We start from the raw sequence: 11,667 nt of genomic DNA on the forward strand, positions 1-11,667 counted from the left end.
GTGCTGGGAAAACTGGTCAACCGCTTGTAAAAGAATGAAACTAGAACACTTTCCAACACCATACACAAAAATAAACTCAAAATGGACTAAATGTAAGACCAGAAACTATAAAACTCCTAGAGGAGAACATAGGCAAAACACTCTCTGACATAAATCACAGCAGGATCCTCTATGACCCACCTCCCAGAATATTGGAAATAAAAGCAAAAATAAACAAATGTGACCTAATGAAACTTAAAAGCTTTTGCACAATGAAGGAAACTATAAGCAAGGTGAAAAGACAGCCCTCAGATTGGGAGAAAATAATAGCAAATGAAGAAACAGACAAAGGATTAATCTCAAAAATATACAAGCAACTCTTGAAGCTCAATTCCAGAAAAATAAATGACCCAATCAAAAAATGGGTCAAAGAACTAAACAGACATTTCTCCAAAGACGACATACAGATGGCTAACAAACACATGAATAGATGCTCAACATCACTCATAATCAGAGAAATGCAAATCAAAACCACAATGAGGTACCATTACATGCCAGTCAGGATGGCTGCTATCCAAAAGTCTACAAGCAATAAATGCTGGAGAGGGTGTGGAGAAAAGGGAACCCTCTTACACTGTTGGTGGGAATGCTATGGAGAACAGTTTGGAGATTTCTTAAAAAACTGGAAATAGAACTGCCATATGACACAGCAATCCCACTCCTGGGCATACACACTGAGGAAACCAGATCTGAAAGAGACACGTGCACCCCAATGTTCATCACAGCACTGTTTATAATAGCCAGGACATGGAAGCAACCTAGATGCCCATCAGCAGACGAATGGATAAGGAAGCTGTGGTACATATACACCATGGAATATTACTCAGCCATTAAAAAGAATTCATTTGAATCAGTTCTAATGAGATGGATGAAACTGGAGCCCATTATACAGAGTGAAGTAAGCCAGAAAGATAAAGACCAATGCAGTATATTAATGCATTTATATGGAATTTAGAAAGATGGTAATGATAACCCTATATGCAAAACAGAAAAAGAGACACAGATGTACAGAACAGACTTTTGAACTCTGTGGGAAAAGGCGAGGGTGGGATGTTTAGAGAGAACAGCATCGAAACATGTATATTATCAAGGGTGAAACAGATCACCAGCCCAGGTTGGATGCATGAGACAAGTGCTCAGGGCTGGTGCACTGGGAAGATCCAGAGGGATCGGGTGGAGAGGGAGTTGGGAGGGGGGATCGGGATGGGGAATACATGTAAATCCATGGTTGATTCATGTCAATGTATGGCAAAAACCACTACAATATTGTAAAGTAATTAGCTTCCAACTAATAAAAATAAATGGAAAAAAAAAAAAAAAGAATGATGTTAGCTGTGGGCTTGTCATATATGGCCTTTATTATGTTGATGTAGGTTCCATCTATGCCCACTTTATGGAGAATTTTTATCATAAATGGGTGTTCAATTTTGTCAAAAGCTTTTCCTGTGTCTATTGAGGTGATCATATGGGTTTTTATTCTTCCATTTGTTGATGTAGTGTATCATACTGATTGGTTTGCAGATATTGAAAACTCCTTGCATCCCTAGGGTAAATCGCACTTGATCACGGTTTACGATCCTTTTAATGTGTTGTTTAATTTGGTTTGCTAGCATGTTGAGAAGATTTTTGCATCTATGTTCATCAGTGATATTTGCCTGTAATATTTTTTGGTGTTATCTTTGGTTTTGGTATGAAGGTGATGGTGGCCTCATAAAATGAGTTTGGGGGTGTTCCTTCCTATGCAATTTTTTGGAAAAGTTTCAGAAATGTATGTGTTAACTTTTCTCTAAATGTTTGATAGAATTTGCCTGTGAAGCCATCTGGTCCTGGAATTTTGTTTCTTGAAAGATTTTTAATTATAGTTTCAATTTCAATACTTGTGATTGGTCTGTTCGTATTTTCTATTTCTTCCTGGTTCAGTCTGGAAAAACTGTAACTTTCTAAGAATTTATCCATTTCTTCTAGGTTGTCCATTTTATTGGCATATATTGGCATTTAATAGTTACTTGTAGTAGTCTCTTGTCACTTGTATTTCTGTGGTGTCCACTGTAACTTCTTTTTCATCTCTAATTTTATTGATTTGAGTTCTCTCCCCTTTTCTTGGTGAGTCTGCCTAGTTTATCAGTTTTGTTTATCTTCAGAGAACCATCTTTTAGTCTCATTGATCTTTTCTGTTGTTTTCTTTGTCTATTTCATTTATTTTGCTCTGATCTTTATGATTTGTTTCCTTCTACTCACTTGGGGTTTTTGTTTTTTTAGGTGTAAGTCTAGGTTGTTTATTTGAGGCTGTTTCTTGAGGTAAGAGTGTATTGCTATAAACATCCCTCTTAGAACTGCTTTTACTGTGTCCCATAGGTTTTGGATCATCATGTTTTTGTTGTCCTCTGTCTCTAGGCATTTTTTTTTTATTTCTTTAGTGATCGTTGGTTAGCTAGCAGCATATTATTTAGCCTCCATATGTTTGTGTTTTTACTGTATTTTTCCCTGTAATTGATTTTTAATCTCATAGTATATGGCTGGAAAAGATGCTTGATATAATTTCAGTTTTCTTAAATTTATCAAGGCTTGATATGTAACCCAAGATGTGATCTATCCTGGAGAATGTTCTGTGTGCATTTGAGAAGAATGTGTATTCTGCTGTTTTCAGATGGAATGTCCCATAAATATCGATTAAGTTTATTTGGTCTTATGTGTCATTTGAGGCTTATGTTTCTTTATTAATTTTCTTTCTGGATGATCTGTCCATTGGTGTAAGTGGGATGTTATGGTCCCCCACTATTACCGTGTTATTGTGGATTTCCTCTTTATGGCCATTAGCATTTGCCTTATATATTGAGGTGCTCCTGTGTTGGATGCATATATATTTGCAATTGTTACATCTTCTTCTTGGATTAATCCCATGATCAGTATATAGTGTCCTTGTCTCTTTAAAAATTATTTAGTTATTTATTTTGTTTTTGGCTGTGCTGGGTCTTCATTACTACGTGGGCTTTTCTCTAGTTGTGGGGAGTGGGGGCTTTCTCTTGTTGAGAAGCATGGGCTCTAGGTGCTCGGGCATCAGTAGGTGCAGCCCAGGAGCTCAGTATTTGGGATTCCCAGGCTCTAGAGCACAGGCTTAATAGTTGTGCCACGTGGGCCTAGTTGCTCTGCAGCATGTGGGATCTTCCCAGACCAGGCATGGACCCCATGTCTCCTGCAGTGGCAGGCAAATTCTTTACCACTGAGCAACCTGGGAAGCCCCCTTCTTTGGCTCTTATAACAGTTTTTAAAGTCTGTTCTGTCTGATACGTGTATTGCTACTCCATCTTTCCTTTGATTTCCATAGAATAACTTTTTCCATCCTCTCTGTCTGTTTATGCCCCTAGGTCTGACACATAGAGAAAGCATTATACATGGGTCTTGTTTCTTTATCCATTCAGCCAGTCTAATTTGTCTTTTAGTTGGCGTATGTAATCCATTTATATTTAAGGTAACTATCAATATATATGTTCCTATTGCCACTTTCTTTATTTTTTTTTAAGCTTTATGATAACACCTCAATGTAATTTTTTTAAATGTAATGTAATTTTAATATATGTGCTAAAAGGGAAATAACAGAACACCCAATATATTATAGTTAATAATAGTACATTTTGTAGAAGACTAGGGCCAATGAAACATTTGCTTTACTAACCTGCAATGTACATCAGAATGCCATAGGTACATAGAACCAACGGCACAATAAGTGAATTGTCAAAATATTACTGCCATGTTGCATGGTCATCTGTCTCCATCTGAAGACGGACTCTTTTTTTTTTTTTTTTTTTTTTTTTAGTTGGAGGCTAATTACTTCACAACATTTCAGTGGGTTTTGTCATACATTGATATGAATCAGCTATAGAGTTACACGTATTCCCCATCCTGATCCCCCCTCCCACTTCCCTCTCCACCCGATTCCTCTGGGTCTTCCCAGTGCACCAGGCCGGAGCACTTGTCTCATGCATCCCACCTGGGCTGGTGATCTGTTTCACCATAGACGATATACATGCTGTTCTTTAGAAACATCCCACCCTCACCCTCTCCCACAGAGTCCAAAAGTCTGCTCTGTACTTCTGTGTCTCTTCCTCTGTTTTGCATATAGGGTTATCGTTACCATCTTTCTAAATTCCATATATATGTGTTAGTATACTGTAATGTTCTTTATCTTTCTGGCTTACTTCACTCTGTATAATGGGCTCCAGTTTCATCCATCCCACTAGAACTGATGCAAATGAATTCTTTTTAACAGCTGAGCAATATTCCATGGTGTATATGCACCACAGCTTCCCCATCCATTCATCTGCTGATGGGCATCTAGGTTGCTTCCACGTCCTGGCCATTATAAACAGTGCTGCGATGAACATTGGGGTGCACGTGTCTCCTTCAAATCTGGCCTCCTCAGTGTGCATGCCCAGCTGCTATCCAAAAATCTATAGGCAGTGAATGCTGGAGAGGGTGTGGAAAGGGGGGAGCCCTCTTACACTGTTGGTGGGAATGCAAACTAGTGCAGCCACTATGGAAAACAGTGTGGAGATCACTTTCTTTATTTTTTTAGGTCTTTTTTCTTCCCTTCCTCTTTTGTTCCCTTGTCTTGTATTTCTCCCTGAGAGAAGTTCCTTTAGCATTTGTTATAAAGCAGGTTTAGTGGTTGCTGAATTCTCTTAGCTTTTGCTTGTCTGTAAAACTTTTGATTTCTCCATCAAATCTGAATGAGAGCTCTGCTGTGTAGAGTATTTTTGACTTTAGGTTTTTCCCTGTCATCACATAAAATATATCACGCCATTCCCTTCTGGCCTGCAGAGTTTCTATTAAAAAAATCAGCTGATAACCTTATGAGATTCCCTTGTATGTTATTACTCTTCCCTTGTTGCTTTTAATGTTTTTCTCTGTGTTTAAATTTTGTTTGATTAATATGTCTCAGTGTCTTCCTTCTTGGGTTTATCTTGTCTGGGATTCTCTGTGCTTCCTCTACTTGGGTGACTATCTCCTTTCCCAAATTAGGGCAGTTTTTGATTATAATCTCTTCAAATGTATTCTCAACCCTTTTCTCTTTTTCTTGTTCTGGGAACCCTATAATTCAAAGTTGGTACATTTAATGTTGCCCCAGAGGTCTCTGAGACTGTCCTTATTTCTTTTCATTCTTTTTTCTGTATTCTATTCTATGGCAGAGATTCCACCATTCTGTCTTTCAGGTCACTTATCCATTCTTCTGCCTTAGTTATTCTAGTATTGATTCCTTCTAGTGTATTTTTCATTTCAGTTATTGTATTGTTCATCTATTCGTTTGTTCTTTAGTTCTTCTGGCCTGTGAAGTTGCTTAGTCATGTCCTACTCTTTGCGACCCCATGGGTTGTAGCCTACCAGGCTCCTCAGTTCATGGAATTTTCCAGGCAAGAGTACTGGAGTGGGTTGCCATTTAGTTCTTCTAGGTCTTTGTTAAACATTTCTTGTATCTTCTTGATACATGCCTCCATTCTTTTTCCGGGATCTTGAGTCCTCTTTACTATCATTATTCTAAGTTCTTTTTCAGGTAGATTGCCTGTCTCCCCTTCATTTGATCGTCCTCATAGGTTTTTATCTTGTTCCATCATCTGCAATATATTTCTTTGTCATCTCATATTGTTAAACTTTCTGTGTTTGTGATTTCCTCTCTGCAGGCTGTAGGATCCTAGTCCTCCTTCCTGCTGGTGTCTGCCCCCTGGTGGGTTAGGTTGGTCCAGAGGCTTTTGTCATTATCCCCTTGATGGGGGGTCTGATTGGTGTTATCACCAAAGCCTGCCCTGGATATTGAGTAGCTCCTCCCCTTTGCTCTATGTCCAGGGCTGTTTCTAATTCTCCAGAGTACTCCCCCAGATCCAGGCTGAGAACTATTTAAGGTCAAGGGCTGGGACTTCCCTCATGGTCCAGTGGTTAAGATTTTGTCTTCCAATGTAGGGGGTGTTGTTTAATCCCTATGCAGGGAGCTGAGGGTCCACATGCCTCACAGCCAAAAACACCAAAACATAAAACAGAAGCAATGTTGTAACAGATTCAATAAAGACTTTAAAAAAAGATCCACCTCAAAAAAAAAAAAAAATGTTAAAAAGAAAAAAAATAAGATCAAGGGCTATTACTTGTCATCTCTGCCTCTCCTAAATGCACCTTAGTATCTCCTGGGCTACCTGTGCTCTGCCATCCACAGGGGCCTCCTCCACACAGGCCACCGGATTCCTCCTGGGGTCCTGGCCTTGGTCCCCCTGCCCAGACCATCCAAAAGGCACAGCAGGCCCAGGGGCTAAAGGGCAACCCAGGCAGAAGTCAGGAGGCCAAAGGAGGCAAAGAGAGAATGTGGCAAAAGAGAGTGTGATGGAGTTTTTAAAATATTGTTAGTATGATCTAATAAATAGACTGTGTAGTGAGGATATAGTACCTGAAAAAGTAACAGAGAAATCCTTACTCTAATTAAAATACAAAGGCAAAAGTTTCCCTAACAGAAATTTCGTTGCCTTTACTTAGTGGAGAATATTTTCATGAATGTTTTAAATTTGAGGTTTTCAAGACATTTTTGTGAAGTCCTTAGAAGTGATGTGTCAAAGCTAATATTGCTGGGGTTGGAGTTGGTCATACAGGGAGGAGGGGGAGGAAGCAATTCTTAGTGGGGAGAAATAAAACATTTTTAACCTAGAAGTCACACAGTTTGCAGGCTCTCCTGACCCTGTATGTGAGGCATTTATGATCCATGGAGATGACAGTCAGTGCCTCTGGCTATAGGTGACCAAGCAGCTGGCTACCTGGAATGCATGGACAGCCATGGACTACTTAGTGACCAGTGTTCTGTTAAATGCCACAGGACATTTCTCACGAAGTCCATTGCAGCTTTGTAAAAGATAAGGCGAGAGACATTGCTGGGGCTGCACCAGAGCATAAGCAGCCCCAGTGACATCTACAGAAGTTCTGGGGACTCTGAAACCTACCAGCCTTCCAGCAGCGCAGGGAGGTGTGGGCTTGGATCTCTGGCTTGCTTTAAATAGCCATCTGGACATAATAGATGAACTCCAAAAAATATGTTCTCTGTGTATTTGGAAACAATCGTATTTCTGAGCATTTTGATTTTTCTTAAACACAAGGTGACATGTAGTAAGAAGTGGTAACTATAATTAAAAGAAAATTTCTACACTAGAGCAGCTTCTCAAAGGAGGTTTTTAAAGTGATTTGGAGGGAGTGGCTTTTAAGGTTTTCATCCTTTTTCATGTATCTTCTTCTTTAAAGTTGGTGAGTTGAGCACATCCACACTAACATGCAACTAAAACTGCTCCATTTTTTAGCTCACCTGAGCCACAGTGAAAGGTCAGCACCATTAGCACAGTGTGTGAGCCTGTGTCCTCAAAGTGCTGGGCATCTCTTTAGTGGATAAAATGCAAATTTAATAATGTAAAGACTGAAGTTAATCAGACTGGTGTCTAGCTTTCAGTTCATCATTTGGCTGAAGATGACTGGATTTCATTGAGAAAGAGGTTGGAATGGCATCAAGTCCCAGCAGGGTAGTTTTGTCTAAAACTGAGTTGCTGCTCCTTGTAGCAAGAGCTGCTGCTTCAGGCAGAGCTGAAGAGGCTATCAAAGGGGCTGCTTTGAACTGCTGGGTCCTCGACTGGAGCAGGAAGTCCTGGAATTTACAGGAGGATGTGACTGTCAGCACTATTAGTTTACTTGGTGGGCTGGCGCCGTCAGGTCATAGTGCTACAAGGTCAGGCCAGAGGAAGGTCCTTGAAGGCCAGAGGGCATCTCCTATAATAAGGTGGTGTGAGTGCTCCTGGCACCCTGCCTCCCCTGGGAAAGCAGAATGACGGCTGGATGGAGGCCTGTTTCCTGCCATAACTGGATCTTCATCTCTGTTGGCTTTTCCCTCTTTGTTCAAGAAATGCTTTACCTATTTCTTGCTTGAGGGCCTATTCCTATCTGTAAACCAGTGATTTAAAATGTGGACTTGTCAGCCAAGACAGTAAGTGCAGTTTCTTGAAGTTACCTTGTCCTGTAAGGATTAAATCAGTGACCTTGGCTTTTTCAAGCTGCCCTTTGGTCCCTTTTGAAGTTGGCTCGCACACGAAGGGGAACACTCCTCCCAGTCCATACACTGTCCCAAGAGGAGCCAGAGCCCAGCCTCTGATGCTGACTTCAATGATAGTCGTAGAGGTCTGGCTAACTGTAAGACTCAGAAGAACAAATAGACATTTATAAGGTGATTGTCACTAAAATTTCTCCTTTAAACAGCAGTGGATATCACCACTGTGAGTTACCTCTGAACTCCTATTTGAGAGCTTCACTCTAAAATCTGTGAGGGCTTTTAGACAGGGCTAGTGTCTATTTTGTTCACCCCTGGATCTGACTTTGAATGGGTGGACTGCATGTGCTCAATTAATATTTCTTAAATGTGTGTCTTTCTAATTCATAAAATCTGACTCTAGCCATATTGTTCCAGCTACTATTAAAAACAGTCTAGGTATTACCGATGTTTGCTGTAATTTGGATTTGAGCCATAGCTGTCACACACTAGAGATCAATTTATAAAACCCACTTGAACATTGATTTCTTTTGGAGGTTCATTTTTATTTTCTGTGGTTGCATTTGAAATGGACACCATTGTGCAAGTTCTTCGCTGGACTGACACTTTTGGAACATGATGTAGATTAATTCTATATGAAAGTTCAGAAGTGATTCTGAACTGCTAGCCTCCCTGGAAGTCTTATTACAGTGTCATTTCTATTCACATCCTCTTTTTTTCCTTCCCACATTTTCAGTCACTACATTCTTTTTAGCAGATTCAGCCCTTTGAAAGCAATTCATTCTCTCCTTGAGAATGACAAATCTCAGTGCAGATACAATGTGTTGGCTTAGATTTGCAGGGGTAAGGGCACCTTTGGGAACACACATTAGGCCCCTTTCTCTGTAGACAGGCCCACACTCGTCCCTCCTGGAAAGGAGTTAGCAGGCCTTTGGGAAAGGAGAATTTGCCATTTCTTTCATACTTTTACTTCTTACAACTTTTTGGAGCACTTTTCCCCTTGATTTCTGAGTTCTAATCCTGGCCAATGGGGGCTTTCTGACTTACAGCATCCTGAATTATTTTTCTATGCTTGTTTCTTCATCTCCAAGATAAGAATAAAAATGCCTTGTTCGCCAGCATTGCCAGACCTGGGCTCTGTAGGTATGTTAGTTTGCCAATACAGAAGAAAGCCCTAACCGAGACTCAGGACCTTGAACAGTTCACAGTTCTGGAGGCCAGAGTCTGAGATGGAGGGGTCAGCAAGTCCATGCTCCCTTGGAAGGCACTAAGAATGTGTTCCAGGTCTTTCTCCAGCTTCTGTTACTTCCTTATGGCAGTGTGACTCCAGTATTCTCATGGTATTCTCCATGTGTGTTTGTGTGTGAACACATGCCTAAATTTTTTTTCTTTTTTATAAGAATGCCACTCTTGTTGTATTCAGGCCCACCCTACTCCTGTATAATAACCTCATCTTACCTACTCACATCTACAATGATCCTGTTTCCAAATAAGGTCAAGAGGACTATGGGTTAGTATTCCAGTATACAAATTATGGGGGGGGTCACCATGCAACCCATAACATTAGGTAAGGTCAAATAGGCTTGGGAAATTTGAAGTAATGGACTGTACTATTAATCTCTCAAGTTCTCAGGTTCATTCTTGCTTTTATAGCACTTGATATATTAGGGTAAATGCCAACCTGGAAGGCATAGATTTGCTCTCTGATTGGGATCCTGCTTATAAAGACCAGATTGAAGTGAACTTACGTGGAGTTTTGATTTAATACTGTTTTCATGTCAAGACGTTAGTACCACCTCAGTCCTTCCCTGAATTCAGCGGCTGCCACTCAGAGGTGAAAGGTCCAGGGTTGGTGCTGTACACAGATGAAGATATGGGGGCTTTAGCAGCTCACTGCTGGGCCTTGTTTGTTTGCTGTCTTCTTGGAGATCCCAGATAGAAGATATAATAGAGGATCAAAGACCTCTGTTTCAGCTTCAGCGTCAGTCCTTCCAAAGAACACCCAGGGTTGATTTCCTTTAGTATGGACTGGTTGGATCTCCTTGCAGTCCAAGGGACTCTCAAGAGTCTTCTCCAACACCACAGTTCAAAAGCATCAATTTTTCGGCGCACAGCTTTTTTCACAGTCCAACTCTCACATCCATACATGACCACTGGAAAGACCATAGCCTTGACTAGACGGACTTTTGTTGGCAAAGTGATGTCTCTGCTTTTTAATATGCTATCTAGGTTAGTCATAACTTTCCTTCCAAGGAGTAGGTGTCTTTTAATTTCATGGCTGCAGTCACCATCTGCCATGATTTTGGAGCCCCAAAAAATACAGTCTGACACTGCTTCCACTGTTTCCCCATCTATTTCCCATGAAGTGATGGGTCCAGATGCCATGATCTTAGTTTTCTGAATGTTGAGCTTTAAGCCAACTTTTTCACTCTCCTCTTTTACTTTCATCAAGTGGCTTTTTAGTTCCTCTTCACTTTCTGCCATAATGGTGGTGTCATCTGCATATCTGAGGTTATTGATATTTCTCCCGGCAATCTTAATTCCAGCTTGTGCTTCTTCCAGCCCAGCGTTTCTCATGATGTACTCTGCATATAAGTTAAATAAACAGGGTGACAATACACAGCCTTGACGTACTCCTTTTCCTATTTGGACCCAGTCTGTTGTTCCATGTCCAGTTCTAACTGTTGCTTCCTGACCTGCATATAGGTTTCTCAAGAGGCAGGTCAGGTGGTTTGGTATGCCCATCTCTTTCAGAATTTTCCACTTTATTGTGATCTACACAGTCAAAGGCTTTGGCATAGTCAATAAAGCAGAAATAGATGTTTTTCTGGAAATCTCTTGCTTTTTTGATGATCCAGTGGATGCTGGCAATTTGATCTCTGTTCTCGGCCTTTTGGCTAAGATCAAGTGTAGTGTCTGTTCTTATCAGTTTACTCTTTTAGCAGTTTTCAAATATACTATATAGTATTATTGGACTTCCGTGGTGGTTCAATGGTAAAGAATCCTCCTTCCAATAAAGGAGGTGCAGATTCAATCCCTTGGTCAAGAAGATCCCCTGGAGGAGGAAATGGCAATATACTCTAGGATTCTAGCCTGGGAAATCCCATGGACAGAGGAGCCTGGCAGGCTATACTTCATAGGGTCACAAAGAGTCGGACATGACTGCATGACTAAACAACATTATTAACTATCTCAACCATGCTGTACCTTATATTCTCATGACTTATAACTGGAAGTTTGTATGTTCTGACCTCTTTTACCCATTTCACACACCCCCTGTAGAAGTTCCTAGCTAGTTGCTCCAAGGATCTTTGCCACCTGGGTCATCCTCTGCTAAAATGGATTGAATTCCTTGAGCCATCGTGTAACTCAGTTGAAACTGTTGGAGCCTAAAAATACAAACTTAACCTAAAGGTTAAACAAGGGCCAAAAGGACAACAATAATTGCCACTAAAAGGGCCTAGGAAAGGAAAGGAACCTTGTTAACTTTGCGTGGGCTTCCTTAACTATTGATCAGACAGTGGAGGCAATATTGCTTCTGTCAAATTTGTGTGTACAGTTGTTAATTTCAG

General features: G+C 40.5%; 1 pseudogene; it reads left to right on the forward strand.

Annotated features, from left to right (window-relative positions):
- Positions 1-10,970: 10,970 nt before the first annotated feature.
- On the forward strand, positions 10,971-11,135 carry LOC133051384 (U2 spliceosomal RNA; annotated as a pseudogene).
- The last annotated feature ends 532 nt before the right edge of the window (positions 11,136-11,667 follow it).

This window comes from Dama dama, chromosome 33 (genome assembly GCF_033118175.1).
Source record: "Dama dama isolate Ldn47 chromosome 33, ASM3311817v1, whole genome shotgun sequence".
NCBI classification, from domain to species: Eukaryota; Metazoa; Chordata; class Mammalia; order Artiodactyla; family Cervidae; genus Dama; species Dama dama.